General features: G+C 36.5%; 2 protein-coding genes across 10 annotated transcripts in view; one reads left to right on the forward strand and one right to left on the reverse strand.

The window, feature by feature from the left end:
• LOC109408244 (probable cytochrome P450 49a1) overlaps nucleotides 1-2,049 on the reverse strand; it is a 76,834-nt gene extending 74,785 nt beyond the window's left edge. The window contains exon 1 of the mRNA XM_029872865.2: nucleotides 1,038-2,049. The gene's annotated coding sequence lies outside the window, so the exon portion shown is untranslated. The remainder of the gene's footprint in view (nucleotides 1-1,037) is intronic.
• Nucleotides 1-17,502, forward strand: part of LOC109411098 (G protein alpha o subunit) — a 289,726-nt gene that overhangs the window by 204,375 nt on the left and 67,849 nt on the right. The gene's annotated exons all lie outside the window — the stretch shown is intronic.

The raw sequence follows: 17,502 nt of genomic DNA on the forward strand, positions 1-17,502 counted from the left end.
AAGTTTGAACCCTTGTAAAAAAGTTATAAGGGCCAAATTCGATACTTTTTCCGCTTGGTACACAAACAATGGGAGTGTGCAAAACAGTTTATGGGGATAGCGAGAAAAAAATCTTTTAAATGATGTAAAAAAGTGCAACAATTTGACAGGCTAAAATTACATCAAAAGTAACCAAAATCTTTTTTTGAAGTTTTTGTACATTTTTTTTAGTAAAAATATGTAAACTCAAATGTAAAGAAGCATTTTTATTCTTATTTTAACGATTGCAGTTGAAAAAAGTGCTGAAAATAACGTGGTTTGCCTAAAACAAGGGTGGTGAAACTTGCCCCCTATGGGCGTTATGGCCGCAGTTCTCCTACTGCCTACTACGGATGGAGAAAGATCAAGTTCATTTTATGAATGGGTGGCGCGGTCGGCTTGCATGTTTCGTGTCTATGCTTTTCTGTTGCGCGACTTTTCAGCGCTTCTGGGTTGAAGATGAGCGGGCTCCGTCAGTGCGGGGTGGCGAGATGCTCGTAAATCAGATGAATAAGTAGCGAGGCGTTTTCTTCCCATTGTCGTCATCTTCGATGCTATAGCTGAGTGATGACCACAACTAACGCGAATATGGTCACTTCGGCTCGATTGGCGTGTAAATTGAATTATACACATGCTGAATAAGTGTGAAACAGGCGAGGAGGATGTAGGTTGCATAATCATACTCTTCGTCCGTAATTTCCAGTTCACTTTCGAGATCTTCACGCGCTGTATGTTTATTGTTTGGTTGCGAGTTTCTCGCTCTCTTCCAATATGTTGAAGTCGCTAGGATTTTTTGTTGTTGGCAATCGTGTCCGATAGGTGAATTCGTGTTTATTCACAGTGAGCTCTATATAAAAAGTCGGAAAAATAGGTACTTTGATGTTCACTGTTTTACCTAATGGCGTCACGGTTCGGAATTGGCAAATGCAACCAACCACCTGGCAGGTGATTATGGCGAAAAATTCATTGTAGCTCCACTCCTATTTATGTGTTGCCAGCGAATGCACAAAAACACTTACTTCCTTCGGATAAAACAGCAAATGGTACACGTTTGTTGTATGTCTCGTAACTCCAAGTTTCCTAGTTGAAGAATCAGCAAGAACTGAGCGGTGCTGTGGTATCCAAGATTTTTTGAAAGACTGCTGATCAAACGTTAGTTGCCAGTTGAATTCTGCGATTTTTATTCACAATTCACATAAATCGCTCTTACTATTTTGCATCAATCACTTCACAAAAATCACTTTTTTCCCGGAATCTTTTTCAAATATTAATCACACAAAGCGATAACCATCCTCTTTTTAGCACCACTATTCACAAGGTATGAAACCAGATAAAAAATATCTGAAGAGTCTCCTCAGCACAAACAGAAAAAACGCCTTAAAGGCACCGGAGTAAGAAAACGATCCGCTCAGCACCGAATACCGATTATAATTAAACCCCGAGTCTGAGATATTCAACGCAAATCAGTCACCAATAAGCAGCGAGCGAGCGCGACATCCACCGTACCCATTCGCAGTGTACCAACGTGTGACAATCGGTGAGCAAAATCACGACCAGCTTAGTGAATCGTCGTCCCAACCCACCAGCTCACGTCTCAAGAGCTGTCTCACTCACAACCACGCGCGCGCGCGAACGATCGATCGCGAGCCCAAAACGACGGCGTTCTACGGTGGTCGATCACCGAAAAGATTAACACACGCGGTGCGTCGTCGTCGTCAGTACCTACTCGATCGATCCCCGCCTAATTCTTTACTTTTACACACACGCGAATAAGCTCTCTCGCCCGCCGCCGCAGCCGCACCAACAAAACACCCAAGAAACGATCGCGCCCGCTGGCTTGGAAGCAACTGACTTACTGCCAGACTGACATGCCACGCCAGGCCCACCTCGGAGTGGCCAATGTTAGGTACCCCAGCTGACAACGCCTCAAAACCCGACCGTTGCTGGTGCTGCTGTGGTCTGTGTTTGAAGTTGTGTGAATTTGAATCGCGAGCCACTCGGGCTCTGCCTGGGACCCAACTCGACGCGCAATAATATGAAATTTTTCGAGTCGTCGAAGCGGCCGCCACCGATGGGCCTATGATGTGGGGTCTAGCTGGGTTGGCCATCATCAACAAGTAAAACAAACAAAACCGATTGCCGTGTACTCTTTGTAAGTACTTGTGCGATGCGCTGCTACGAACAGTTGTCTTTCGTTAGGTTAAGTGAATATGTATTTATAAAAACATAAATCAAGATGGAGCTTTCCAATTTTTTTATTATTGTTAATGTCAAATTTTAACGAAAAATAGTAAGTGGAGAAGCAAAAACTTTGCTTGTAAATTGAGCTGTACATTCTTTAGCTTTGAACCTTTGCGTTCCGGACGCTCATTTCACACCAAAATTTTTGAAATGCTTCCAGCACGCAAAAAATCAGCAAAAAAAATTGCAGAATTTCAGCAACATTTTTGCTGAATTTCAGCACAACTTTGCTGATCAATTGTAGAAATTGCTGGATGGTTCAGTAAGTTGAAAAATAATTGCTGATACTCAGTAAGTTGTATTGCTGAATGCAATCAGCACACAAAAAGTTAGCAAAGTTTGCTGATTACCAGCAAAAATATTTTGCAGTCGACTCTATTTTATCCAATTCTACCCGATTTTTATGAAAATTTAACAAAGCAACCGACAGTACAAATCACGATCTTCAAAAGTTACAGGGAATTTGGTATTCACATCTCAAATAACAACAAGCATGCCTTGAAGGTTTATCCATGTTTTATCCTGGTTTTATACGAGCATGTCAAAAAGCTAGTTGTTCTAAATTAGTTTTATGTGGTAGTTTTTTACTTTGAACTTTTGGCGTTCCATAAAACTATCATATAACTTCTGCTATAAACATCTTCAATTAAAGACTTGCAAGTAGACATGAATTGACAAGTAACAATTTTAATTTTATCAAAGTTTTTAGCGATTCAAAAATCCTAAACATAAAACCATTGATGCCGACTTGAAAATGCTCTCGAGTTCTTGTATGCCTCAATAAGCCCACGTTCTGGCTAGTTGGTCCAGTCTTATTGGGGTCTACAGGACTTCGTATGCAAACCGGCTTAGGATTTCGGGTTGTATCATAGTTTTATCAATCTTCTAAATACAACCATCTTCTGACTTGTCAAATAATTGTTTTGATTATTTTTCACTCTCAATAATGTTCGATCGTCAGAGTAAATTATGCTTGATTATCCAGCCATCAATTGGAAAGATGCAGATATGGAATTCAGATTTGTTTTCCTATTTAATAAGTGTCAGGAGACATGCTACGGAAAATTTGTGGTGAATGTGATTGTGATAATGACAAAAACTATGTGCGCCACACAAACTACAGTGTATCAAACAATTGTCCGTACAGCAATTTTTTGGTCAAAATAAATTTTCATTCAAATGTTTATAACTTTTTATACGTCAATCAAAAACGCTGAAATTTTGACCAAACATAAACCATATATTGCAGCTCCATTGGTAAAATTTTGAGTAAGGTCGAATAAGTTTTCTGAAAGTTTTAGAACTTTTAGTAAAACTTTTAGGATGTTTGAACACATTTTTAAAACATTATATCTCAATATGTAGTCGATGAAACTTTTTCGATCTTTTTTTGTGTTACAGCTTATACCTAAGGCTTTCATATACAGCTTCGTTTGAGGTTTTATAATCACTACAAAAAATATGAAAAATCTATATGATATTGATGGTTCAATCGCCGCGAATTGATGTGTTGGTGGTTCATCGATTGTTTTCGGCGAAAAAATAATAAAACTGTTGTTTTGCCAGATTGTCCGGACGTTTCGGTCGATTTTACTGGCCTTCGACCATCTTCTGCGGACTGTGATAAGTCGTACATAGGTGAAACTAGTCAATTTTTGTGTAAGCGTCTAAACCAACATAAGTATAATGTAAAAACAAAAAACATATCTGGTACGGGATTATCCCAACACACCATAGAAGAAGGACACATTTTCGACTTTGACAAGACAAAAATACTTGACAAAGTTACTAACAGCCACACTAGATTAATTACGGAAACCTTTCATATTAAAATTAAAGGTGACGAGAATGTTGTAAACAAGCAAAAAGACTGCAAATTTCAAAACCGCGTACAACTCTATTATATCGAAGCTAAAATCTAATACCAATGACACTTAGAGTAAGGAAACTCGTGTGTATGTATCTATATGTAATCTAGTGTATTCATGTTTGTAAAGTAATGGTCGTCCAATAGTGAAAAACGACTAGAAGATTGTAAGAATTTTATTTTGTGTTTTTTATGTGATTTTAAATAAAAAAAAATATATTTTAGAGTCCGCAGAAGATGGTCGAAGGCCAGTAAAATCAACCGAAACGTCCGGACAATCTGGCAAAACAACAGTTTTATTATTTTTTCGCCGAAAACAATCGATGAACCACCAACACAAGAAAAATCTATATATATCCAGAGTTTTATTTGGAAAATTATCATATTTTGATCAATAAAAGTACCAAGTGTTTTCAACTTTTTTAAACTCTCTTAATGTAATATTTTTATACAGGACCTACTAAACAACATGTGAAGAGTAGGTCCTATGCATTTTTCGTTCAGTTAATGCACTTTTATTGGTAGAAAACGTTCGGCAGATTATATGTTCAAAATATGGTATTTTTTTAAATACCGTTAACTACATAAGCAAATTTTTCATATTTTTTGTAGTGAATATAAAACCTAAAACCAAGCTGCATATGAAAGCCTTAGGTATAAGCTATAACACAAAAAAGATTGAAAAAGTTTTATCGACTATATGTTGAGATATAATGTTTTAAAAATGTGTTCAAAAATCTTATAAGTTTTAGTGAAAGTTCTTTAACTTTCAGAAAACTTATTCGATCTCGCCCAAAATTTTACCAATAGAGCAGTAATTTATGATTCATGATTGGTCAAAACTTCAGCGGTTTTGATTGACGTATAAAAAAAGTTATAAACATTTGATGGAAACATTATTTAGACAAAAAATTTGCTGTACGGACAATTGTTTGATACACTGTATGCATAATTTGGAAGTTAAAAGCATTTAATTTACTCGGTGGAATTGGGTGCAAAAAAGGTTTTTTTAGCACAGCGGAGTTTAAAAGGCATTATGTAATTTTTCTGACAAAATAAAATGACGGAAACGTGTTGTATGGTTCAATTTGATCTTAAGCTGTATGTGAAATCATAAAATTGAGTAATATTTTCTGTATTCACATGAATTATCCCGGCTAGGCGACATATTTTTCTGATAAAACTCTGTGTTCCTGATGATTCTTCCAATAGGGCTAACCCTCCTGAGGTAGTCATAACTGAGCTCATGATAGAACTAGCGGATTTATCACAGCATTTTTTTGGTTTATGTTACGGCCACGAAATCTTTTGTTGGTTTTATGCATTGCCTCACAGTTTTGTGTATTTGTTTACAAAAAAAAATCTCTCCGACAACAACCGCAAATGCAAGTTTTATTGAAATGGTATATAATAAGTGATAAAACCAATTCATGTCTACTTGCAAGTCTTTAATTGAAGATGTTTATAGCAGAAGTTATATGATAGTTTTATGGTACGCCAAAAGTTCAAAGTAAAAAACTACCACATAAAACTAATTTAGAACAACTAGCTTTTTGACATGCTCGTATAAAACCAGGATAAAACATGAATAAACCTTCAAGGCATGCTGATTGTTACTTGGGATGTTTAGGATTTTTGAATCGCTAAAAAACTTTGATAAAATTAAAATTGTTACTTGGGATGAACTCAACCATCTTCAGCAGAAATAAGTTTGGTTCAGAAAAGGTTTTGGCAGCGTGATGCCAACTTGATTAAAGGAATGTTATTGGGTGAAAAAGTTAAAAGTCGTCAAAAGATTACAAATTGTTATTTTTACCAATTCTAGCTGTGAAAAGGGCCTAAAGGCTTTTTGTAAACAAACATGTTTCGGTCGCTGTAGGGCTCATCTTGATCCACCCACGCACATCAACACGCTTATCAGAAAGAGTAATCTTCGGGCTATCTGTTAAGTGTGTTGTTGTCCGTGAGTGGATCAAGATGAGTCCTACAGCGACCGAAACATGTTTGTTTACAAAAAGCCTTTAGGCCCTTTTCACATGTTACCCTAGAATTGTTATCCATCAGTTTTGTTTTAACTTCGAACAAAAATCTCATTATTGCTACTCAAATTAAGCTGAATTTTCCTTAGAAGAAGAACCAAGGTGTCTTTTGATTTTTTAAGGTGGAAAATGATTAGCAATTTTACAGCATACTTAAACAAATAATCAGTTTCACAGAATGTTTAAACGAAATTTATAAAGAAAGGTTTACAAAAATAAGTCATATTAGAAATTGTTCAAGAAATTAAGACAAAAATGTTGATAAAAGTGTACCTTCCATCAGCACAAGGACTACCTATGGCTGCAGATTCATTCCGTAAGGGATTGATCAACCTGAAGGTTTGTTGTAGCATGGTGATCAATGAAGAGAATTGTCAGACAAAAGAGGCACAAAACAAGCAACAAAGAAGGTGCGACGATTAGTCTTTATCCCCACTGGTGACAGATAATGACATGATCTCGAAATTTTTTGTTGCAGACAAAACGGAAGCTGAATTTGTTGCGTACTTCTCAACTCGTGAATAATCAATTATTACTAACCCAAAGTCGAAACTGTTTGATGATAGAGCTTCACCAGAGTTGCAGTGTTTACCGACTCGAAGTTACCGTTCGAAAATCGCAATGCAAGGCTTAAAAATCTCTAAACTCGTGGTGTACGATGTTAATCCCATTATTTTCAAGTTGGGACAAACTTATGTCGCATGGGTTGTTTTGTCGCAACAAATACAGGTTGCGACATTGTCATTATTGTTGCGCGATTCTTAAATTTTGATTCACTGATGGTGATATAAAATTGATGAATTCCTTCATAAGTCAACAAACATTTCTCTTCTGACAAAAATCTACCTACTCCACGAACTTTGGTGGCTTGATTAAACTTCCTCAGGCCAACAACAACCCCCGGGGATTAAAATCTCACGTAAAATATAAAAGTTGGACAATGTATTCAGTGAAGTTAGTTTCAAATATACTTTAAGAATATAAGCAAAACAAGGTGTTTTAATTGGAACGGGCTCACCAAGTTTAGCTTTCTTTCGTCTATCGAAATAAAAAGCAAACACTACTAACCAACTATTTGACTAGAAGAGCACGAAACGAAAACGCGATGCAAAAAAAAGGTCTTCTTGTACCATCCAGCTCTCTTGCGAACAACAGATTTGCGGGGGTATTAATCGGGCATTCTCACAGCATGCCCTGCCCATCGTTTTCTTTCAACGTTTGAGGCAAAATAATTGGTAGGCCGTTCTCGTTCGTCACCTGGTGGGCGCTTAACTTTCCCATCTTCGGTCTTAATTCCTCCTTCTGGCCTACCTGAGTGTTTAGGTCTCCTATACCTATACCTTGACGTCGAGTCTTAGGCAGCTATCGTACTCGCGTTCGAGATGCGCGTAGAATCCGTCCTTGTCCATCATCAGTGCTTCCGGAGTGAGCGTTGTGCACGTTGATTATGCTGAAGTTGTTGAACTGACTCTTAACCCTAAACTTGCACATACTTTTGATGATCGAGCACAAATCGATCACGCGCCTCTGCACATCGCCCATCACAATAAAAGTTGTTCCCAGCTCGCGTGTGTTTCCGCAGCTCTGGCAGATGGTAACCTCTGATTACGTTCACACCGTTGGTCCTGTCCAACACACCTCCTGCAGCACTACAATACCGAACCCACGATCCTTCAGTATATCGGCAAGTATGCAGGTGCTCCCAAGGAAATTGGGAAATCTGCAGTTTCACATGCAGTTCCGAGTTTCCAATCGCAAGTCCCTTTTCGTTGCTAGGGTCGTCGCAAATTTTGTCGGCTCGTGTTCTCCTGTTGATTATTCTCGGCTTGGTTGTGATGGCCGGCTCGCAGAACCAAATATCACTACCCCTGCTGGGGCAGTATACTGCCCAGAGGTCAAACATCGGATCTTCCCTAAGGTTGCTCGTATCCCGGCCAATTCCAACTAGGCGGTAGGGATCGGAGTTGCATGGTGAGAGGTGAAAGACCTTACATGAGGTTTAAATCGCTATGCCAGCCCATAACCGTGCCACATGTGATCATATAGCATACTGATCGTTGCACCAAACTTCGGTGATTCCCAGATCCAAACCATACCCTACCCTACTAACCAAGGATGATAAAACCGGCTTGTTTTTTTTTTGTCAGAGAGAGAGAAACGAACAAACTGCGCTTGACCTAGGCCGATGCAAATTTTGAAACGTTTGCATCCTCTAGGCTTGAACGATGCAAATTTTGATGCAAATTTGAATGCAAATTTTCATAAGATACATAGTACATCCCAAGTAACCATTAAGCCGTAAAAATAGCATTAAGTCAGCTCTATAGTCGAATATAGAACATGATTGACAGAGCTAATAGGTTCTATATCCTCCAATAGAGCTGCTCAAAAGCCACTTTTGGCGTATTATTCGGCTGATATACGGCCTACTACAACCCACCGTACCGAGTCTCTGAGAGAGATAGCTGTCAAAAGTGGGTCAAAGAAGAAAGAAAAAAAAATAAAATGACTTGTTTATCTTCTGTCTTTTTCTGGCATCTTATGCGATTTTTTTGCTGCTCCATCCAGATTCCAGTCGATGTCCTCAAGATCCGCTTAAGTCGATTCGCATCAAGCTTCCGATCTGCTCCACCAACGCATCATGGATTTCGCTTTCTTAAACCCGTATTTAAAGCAGACGAATTTAAAGCAGTAGCATCGGCCGAGGTGAGGGCCGAGGAAACAGTTTTATTAGAAACCGAGTGGGAAGCTGATGGAATCCGAGAGATCACCATCGTTGCTTTGTCCGGAGCAAACATGATTATGTTCTAGTGGGGTTTGCGGGTTTCAGATAGAGGAGGCGAATCCGTAACATATAGAGGAGAACTATGAGCTGTATTTTGTTTTTTTTTTTTACGAATAGACAAACATTTGGAAATGACAATTCCAGATAAATAATAGCGTTTAGGGAAACAGCAACATACGTGGTCGATTGAATGCGGTGGTACTCGCTAATAATTTTTGTTTTCTAACCTTTCCGCTGAACTTCATTCACATTCAATATTGCCCCACAGTTTGTTTTGGTTGAAATCAGTTTTGATTGACAAGATTGTCAGGTAGTTTAAGCCGGCCAACAACACTGACAGCCCTCTTATTCGGCTTGTAGGCACAGGGTTAACAAGCACTACAAGTTAGCGTTATATACCGATATACGGCCTATATTAGGGCTTACGATTGACAGGGCCTGTAAGCATTTGGAAATCTCTTACAGAGCTTGTTGACACTGAAAAGCTGGTCAACGGCCTATATAACGCTTATAACAGTGCTTAATGGTTACCTGGGTGATAAAGAAACCAATGCTGATCGCCTTTTTTGTTGCTTGTTTTGTGTCTTTTTTCTGACAATTCTTTTCTCTGTTTTTACGTATCTTTTTCAAAATAAAAATTGAAAAGAAAATTGAAATTTAATTGCATTTTATGAGAGAGTGGACCGCGTATCATTAAGTTCCATAAAGTGCACTGCGAGGCAAACGGCCTGGTAACCCCTGACAAGACCCGTGCTCTAAAATATAGAAGTAATACTATTATTCAAATTTATATTTATTTAATTATTTATTTGTTTCGTCAACCGACGTGGACTAATACATTTTACATATTTTTTTTTCTTTTTTTCTAATTTTATAATTATGAAATACATTTAACAAATGTCCAAGTTGCACCAGAATTTCAAAAAAGTTTAACTTAAACTCCTGGTTATGAAAGGGACCCTCCCAAATAGACAATCTCTTTGTAAAATTATTTCATTTAAACTTTTTTTTTCCTTCTAAAAAAATGCTCTATTTCATTTGCACTTTTGGTGAAAATTATTAAACTTACCAGGGAGATTTCTGCCCGAGGCTGGTTCATCTCCATCCTACTCAAAGTTTCCTTGCAGATGTTTACGAAATAAGGGTCCTTATGTTGCAAGATTACTGTCTCCAGACAGTGATATATGGTGGCTCCAAAGAGGATTATACCGAAACTGATTCGAAACGTTTAACTAATTTCGTGACAATCGCAAAGATATATCACATTAATAAAAAAAATCAATACGATAGTCTAGACCCTTCAGTGAATACTAAAGTAATGAAGTCGCGAACAATCAGGATGGAAACTTTTGTGTACAGATGAAGGCACTCCAGACCGCACAGCTGTTTAAAGAAGAGAACAGCGCCAGAGCCATTTAAATTAATTCGCTATCAACACGAGGCTGAAAACGAAAGTCAACAGACAAAACTCACCAACAAGCCCGTATGTACAGCTGGAGTATAGTGAACTTGTCATTGGAATCAGATCTGACATGTACACCTAAACCTTATTTTACGTCCACTATTGGCTTAGCGAAAAAAATTTCTACCGGCAAAATAATGATCAAAATACACATTTTTATATTTTTGTACACTTCTCCTAATCACGAAGATGTTTTAAAAAATATAAAACTGTTGAGTTTGCTCATTGTGTTAGCGGTAGAATTTTTTGTCGCTCAACCAAGCATGGACGTAAAAAGAGGACGAGGTGTACTGCAAGACGGCTCATACCCAAACGTAAAGTGCCTAACTTAAAGTTCTTTTGTCGAAGTTTTTCAAATTTTAGTCCACATCCCGCGGGGATTTTGAAGCAGATGCTTCGGTGAAAACATTGACGGTATGTTGTTGGTTAAATTTTGCTTTAGAACTTTAGATAAGCTTTATAAAAATAGTATTGGAAAAAAAATCAAACCTATGAAAAAAACTTTCATTAAATGCTGAGAACCTTCGTACCAATTTGTACTACAACAAAAGAAATCCAACATTATTGTGGATTGATTCATACTGTAACCTGAGGTTGTACAGACTGAACAAACGAATATTCCTGATTCTTCCAATTTTATTGGAAGATTATTGGGCATGTACACAAAAAAAAATGATGCGTAGATACGAGTAGTAGGTACTGATAAACTCTTTGTTTCGCGTGCATTGCCTCTGCATGCGGCGACAATATAAATTATGGTCAAGTTTGATTAAAAACTGACGCGTCTCATGCTATAATAAAGCTAACGGATTGCTTCATCCGACTTAGGTGATTCCCAAATCCAAACCATGCCCTACCCTACTAGCGAAAGATGGTAAAATCCCCTTTTTCTAGAGTGAGAGACCATCGAACTGCGCTTGACATAGACGAATGCAAATTTTGGAAATTTAAGGAGCGAAACCCACGGTTTCAACGATGCCAGTTTGGATGCAAATTTTGTCTATTTTTAAAGTTGAGATTTCACTCAAAATATATTGGAGTCAATGGAACTTGAAATATGTTTTTGCGGAGTTCTGTTTCTATTTTTTTTTATTAATTGTTCTGTCCCCGTTTCAAATATTCTTTATTGTTTTTAAACCCTAAGACTGCGTAACCGTTAACCAATAGAGTCAACCTTATCACGCTGGAATTTTGAAGCAGATGCTTCGGTGAAAACATTGACGGTATGTTGTTGGTTAAACTTTGCTTTAGAACTTTAGATAAGTTTTATAAACATAGTTTTATTAAAAAAATCGTCTAAATCAAGTTGTTTTGACTTTTTATCTTTTGAATGAGATTTATTTTTTTTAAATTGGACAAATTAGAAGATCGTTTGTTTTCAGTCCTTCAAATATTATTTGAGCAACACCTGAGTATCTAAAAAACTTTGAAAAAGAAATTAGCCAAATTTTCACAGCTTGACGCCAAGAAAACATGTCGTCAAACATATTTATCAAAATTATGGAATTTCACAAATATTTTGTCTTGTAAACTTAGTATATAAAACTGTGAAACGAGAAGACTTAATCTCGCAAGAATGACATATAAACTATAGATATCTATCTGAGGCTGCTAAGCCTTTAATAAACTATGTGCTCAAAAGGAAATAAAATTTCACCCATTTAAAAAAAAAAACATCGTAAAACATACCTCCAAAAATTACAGTGTTCGAAAATCAAACAATGATTTGGATTTCTCTTAACATGTATAATAGCGTGGTTCAAAAAATCGTTTTTGCTGAACGGATCACTTTTTTTTGTCTGTATTAACGAGCTTTTAACCCTAGGCTAGTTCATCTCGGGACCCACGTTTTACTTCCCTTCCGAAGGAAGAACCCACATTTTGTGAGTATGTCGGGAGTGGGATTCGATCCCAGGTCCTCGGCGTGATAATCAAGTATTCTAACCATTACACCGATTCGCTCCACATTGAACGATCACTGTTAAAGTTTCTGCAGTAGGAAAAAAATCGATAACTAATTGTTTTAGCTGATGGAGTAGCCTAGGAGTACCAAGGGTCAACTAACACTCTAGGGTACTTGGGGAAATGATACCGTCAATTGAATGGAAAACGTCCTTTTCCCATAGTAATTCCTATACAAACTTTGAAGGGCATGTGCACTCTCAATTTTCAACCAAATCAGCTCATTTTTTGAGAGAAGGCATAGAATCTGATTATGAATCGAATAAGCGGTGTGGAGCCAAAAACGATTTTTTGAACCACGCTAATGCATAAACTTACAATAGGAGTTTTACTAACTTTTTTGTGAAAATCGTTGTCAGTTTAACCCTCTAAGGGGCAATTTCTAAGCGTTAAGCCAGGTTTAAATGTATGGGTAAGCTTGGCTTACCGGTTAAACCGCGGTGAAGAAATCGGCCCTAATACCCAACGCCGCCTTTAGACGGGGTATAGTTTGAGCATTTTTGTAATTTTTGTTTCATAAAAAATCATTTTTTTTATATTTTTGGCTGATATTTAGGACTGATTTGTATATCTCAAAATGGTTTTTGGTGTATTTTAAAGCGTTTCTACATTTTTTTTTAAATCATTGAAAAAATGATGTTTTAGTCACCTTTTAGAAGTCATTGTTTATTTAGTACTGAATCGCTACAATTCACATATTTTTAATTTTTCCCAAATCATTCTATCCTAGTTTAATAGTTTAAGGGAATCGAATACACTCTGAAATTATTTTCCTTAAAATTACACGGAAAATAAAATTTTCTATGAAAAAAAAATTAAATAAAAAATTTTCAACAATAAACATAAAATCTCAAAATGTTTTCATCTAAAAAAATCCGTACACCAAAAAGGCTTTCAGGAAAAATATAGAAGTGTGGGGATGTTCAAAAATAAAAATTGGAAAAATCAAAAACTGAAATTCATGAAATCGAGAATTAAAAAGAATCATCTTCCAAAACATGTTTTAATCGATTTTAGATGACGAAAAATGATATTTAGATCAAAATCAAAAATTTGGGTATTAGAGGGTTAATGAGAGAAAAGGATCAACTCTCCCCATTCTCCTCTATGCTCAATTCTAAGAGAAATGGTAAACAATTATCATATGCTATTCCATCCCAAATTATTGAAACTTCATCTTTAACCCTCCAACGCCCAAAAAGGAACCAATGGAGATAATAGATTTTTTTGAGTGGGAGATGAATTATACAATAGAAATGTTCATTTCACCGAACCGGTTCATTTTACCGGTTCACTTTTGAACCGGTAAAAAATATTTTATTGTCCCGATTAGGAATCGTTCAGTTTTTATAATTTATTCTCATGGGAGATTGAGCACTTGTGTAAAATATGTGTTTGTGTGAACCGGTTTTCTCAACCGGTTCACTTTTGAACCGGTAAAATCAATAATTTCGTGAAACTGGTATTAGGCTGATGTTCTACATATTATGATGATGAAAGAGTGGAGAATACATTATTTGTTGAACCGGTTCGTTTAACCGATTAAATTTTTAACCGGCGAAAATAATTAAATTATCTCGCTTGACGATAGTTGAAGTTTTATTACTTTTCATGGCTGACCTTCAAGAAAAGTAATAAAATCAGTGATTTGAAAAACCGGTTCACTAAAATGATTTATTTTTGAACCGGTAAAATCAAGAAATTTTTCCTTTAGTATAATTTTAATATTTGGGTATTACGATAATAAATGGATGACTATTCGACAAGAAAACATGATTTTGGGAACCGGTTCATCAAAATAATAAATAATGAACCGGTAAAATAATTTTGCTTTCCCGCTTGATAACCGTTGAAGTTTCATGATTTATTTTAATGAACGATTAAACATAGGACCAAAACAGTGATAAGGAAAACCGGTTCGCTAATCCGATAAACTTTTGAAAAGAAAAAAAAAATGGTCCACTTATGCTGTCTAAATTAAAAAAATATTATTTTTGAAGAATGATAGATATACGAGACTAAATGATTTTGCAAACTGGCTGGTAATACCAATCTAGTTGGTAGAGGCAAACCAGCCAAGGGCTGAGAGTCTCTTTCATAAAGACAAATCAATCAATCAACCAATCTAGTTATGAACCGGTTAAAATATACTATTGTCTAGTATGAGAAACGTTGAAGTTCTCTGATGTATTTTTTGTAATTGTTCATACGACAAAACTAAATGATCGGAAGAACCGGTTCGTTTGACCGATAAACTTTTGAACCGACTTAAGTAATTTTATTTATTTATTTTATCAAACATAACGTAGACTACATTTTCACTTATAACTACAGTATCGGACAACAGAAATGCATAAAAGCCGTTTTCCCTTACAAACTATGTAGTCAACTTTAGATTCCCAAATCTCAGATATTTCTCCACATTTTAATCTTCAACAATTATTGAAAAAATTCGATGTTAACTATTGATACAAAAAACACAGATAGGTTGAATTTTGACAATTAAAATTAATCAATACAAAAAAAAAACAAAAGCAAAAAAATGTTACCACTTATCATTATGGTGTTCTCGGCAAACTTGTTGCTTGTGTGATGACGAATAAATTTGGTAAAAAAAAATAAAAGCTAGACAAATACCATGAATAAGAAATTATGCTTATGCGGTTCGTTATAACGGATACAACAGTCATTGCAAAATTATGGGTCACTCTGTAATAATTATTAGTCAGTCAGTTCGCCATGCTATTCAAATCGAACCGAGTCATAATTGTGGGTGACCCATGAGTGTGCTATGACTGTATTTTAAAATTTAATTGTTTAAATTTTTAGACTTCAGCTAGTTAAATTTTTATCCGGTTAGTCACCTCGTTATAACAGTAACGTAAAATGGACACGTTTAATGCTTCCAGTGAGTTATTCATTCTTTGAACGAAGCACGATACCAGACAACGAACTAACTTGCAATGCCCAGTGGCACAGCCGAAATATTTTCCTACGGCTGTGGCGGGAATCGAAACTACGCTCATCAGCACGATACGAATAAAGGCTTGGTGACACTAGCCTCACGACCACGAGGCCCCGAACTTAGTTTCGAATTGGTGGGAGATTGATCGTTGAAATAAAACTAATGATGAAAACTGTCAAAGCCATTGCCTCGTGAAAGATGTTCCTTCTTTTATGAAATGCACAAAAAGTAACTGATAATGTCCATGGGTTTGTCAGTAATTCAACTATGCGACTATCTGATCAATTATGTACTCGTCATAGTGTGAATTGTTGGAACAAATCAATTTGAAAAGAACCGGGATATTCTAGTTATTTTTTATTGAGTTACCCATGTTTACGGATATTCCGAATTCTCTGAGGACCAAACAAATACAGTGGTCACAAGTTTATGAGTCGAAACACACGAATTCAAATGTGCTTTTGATCATTTTTTAAATGTTTACAAATGTTCCACCTAGTGATATAATATATATATAAGCCACAGGGGTCACTGATAAATCAGACGGAACATTGTTTCCTTCCTTAGATTACTAAAACAATTGAGTTTGGAAAATATCGTGGCGCTCTAGCCAGTGGTCTTTCCGATTTATAAATCATTCGCAACATTGATTTCAATCTTAAATTGCTGAAACAAATAAGTTCGGTAAAAAAAATCGCGGTAATCTAGCACAATTTTCATGAATCGTCCACTTTTATGGATGTTTCGGATACCCAAAAGGCCCATCCAGTGGTCACTCTATGTTACAAACTAATCGCAATAGTGGTTTCATTCTTAGATTGCTGAAACAAATGAGTTTGAAAAAAAAAAAAAAAACTGCAACAACCTAGCACAATTTTTATGAGTTGACCCTTTTACGGATGTTCCAGATAACCCGAAGGTCCATCCAGTGGCCACTCCGTATTTTGAATCAGTCATAATATAGATTTCAACTTTTGGTTGCTAAAACAAACGAGCTTGGAAAAAACTACGACACAATTTTAATGGTTTGGTCATTTTTACGGATGTTCCGGGTATCCCGAAGGCCAATTCAGTGGCCACACAGGCTTACAAACCAGTCACAAACATGATTTCATCCTTAGGTTATTGAAACAAATCAGTTTAGAAAAAATCGCGACGCTCTAGTACATTTTTTATGAATTGACCACTTTTACGGATGTTCCGGATCTTCCGGCGGGTATCATATTGGCCATGTCACTGGCCATGCTGGTCCATGGTGTATTCTTGCACTGTGCCAGCTAATTAGAAACGAAATAAAATTGTTTTGGCTTTTTTGCACTTAACAATTGAATATAATCACTGCTGTTTGACTGAAAACACGTTAGGTACCATTTGGGGGCTCCTGGAATCGATTCCAGGTACCAGAACCATAGCGGCAGTGGCCATTTATGATTTTTCTATACATCCTACATTCAATATGCATCGCTTCTTGCAGTTAATATGTTGAATCAGTTTCAATATTTTGCTCAGTCAATTTACCTAACGAAAATTTTCCAAAACTGATTAAATCGGATTATTGAGAACATACTATAAAAAACTTTCAACTACACCAGATAAAATTGAAGCACATCTGAAGCCAATATAAATGACGTTTAGTTTGAATCATAATGTTATTTCGTCTTTGTGTTATGACAGGTTATAGAAAATTGCCTTATTTTGCTTGTAGTCGATTCCCGGTGGCCACTCCGGATTGACCTGGACCACTTCCGCCAAAAATCAAAATAGACTAGTATAGCTTACATTTAAAACCAGTTGCAAAAGATTTGATGAAGGATTCGATTTTTAACAATCAAAACAAAACAGGTGTCACCTAGAGGTGACACTGGGCTTTGGAGAGTTAACTCAGTTATCAGCAAAATATGCCACATGTGATGTCTTAAGTTTTTTTCCGCTTAATTTAAACATAGGGAACAAACAATTGATACCTACGTCAGTAGCACCTGCATCTCGCCGCCCGTCGGATTTATTTACTAGCGCATAGTTTTTAGTTGACTCGCTGTTTGTTTCTATACCATGCGACGAGTCACAACCGTTCTCATCTGTTTCTGGCTTCTTACAGCTGGCATCCAATGTTTGCTGAAAGCACTCAGAAACACTCCAAACACTATTCAAGTCAACTTTGCA

This window comes from Aedes albopictus, chromosome 2 (genome assembly GCF_035046485.1).
Source record: "Aedes albopictus strain Foshan chromosome 2, AalbF5, whole genome shotgun sequence".
In the NCBI taxonomy this organism is placed as follows: Eukaryota; Metazoa; Arthropoda; class Insecta; order Diptera; family Culicidae; genus Aedes; species Aedes albopictus.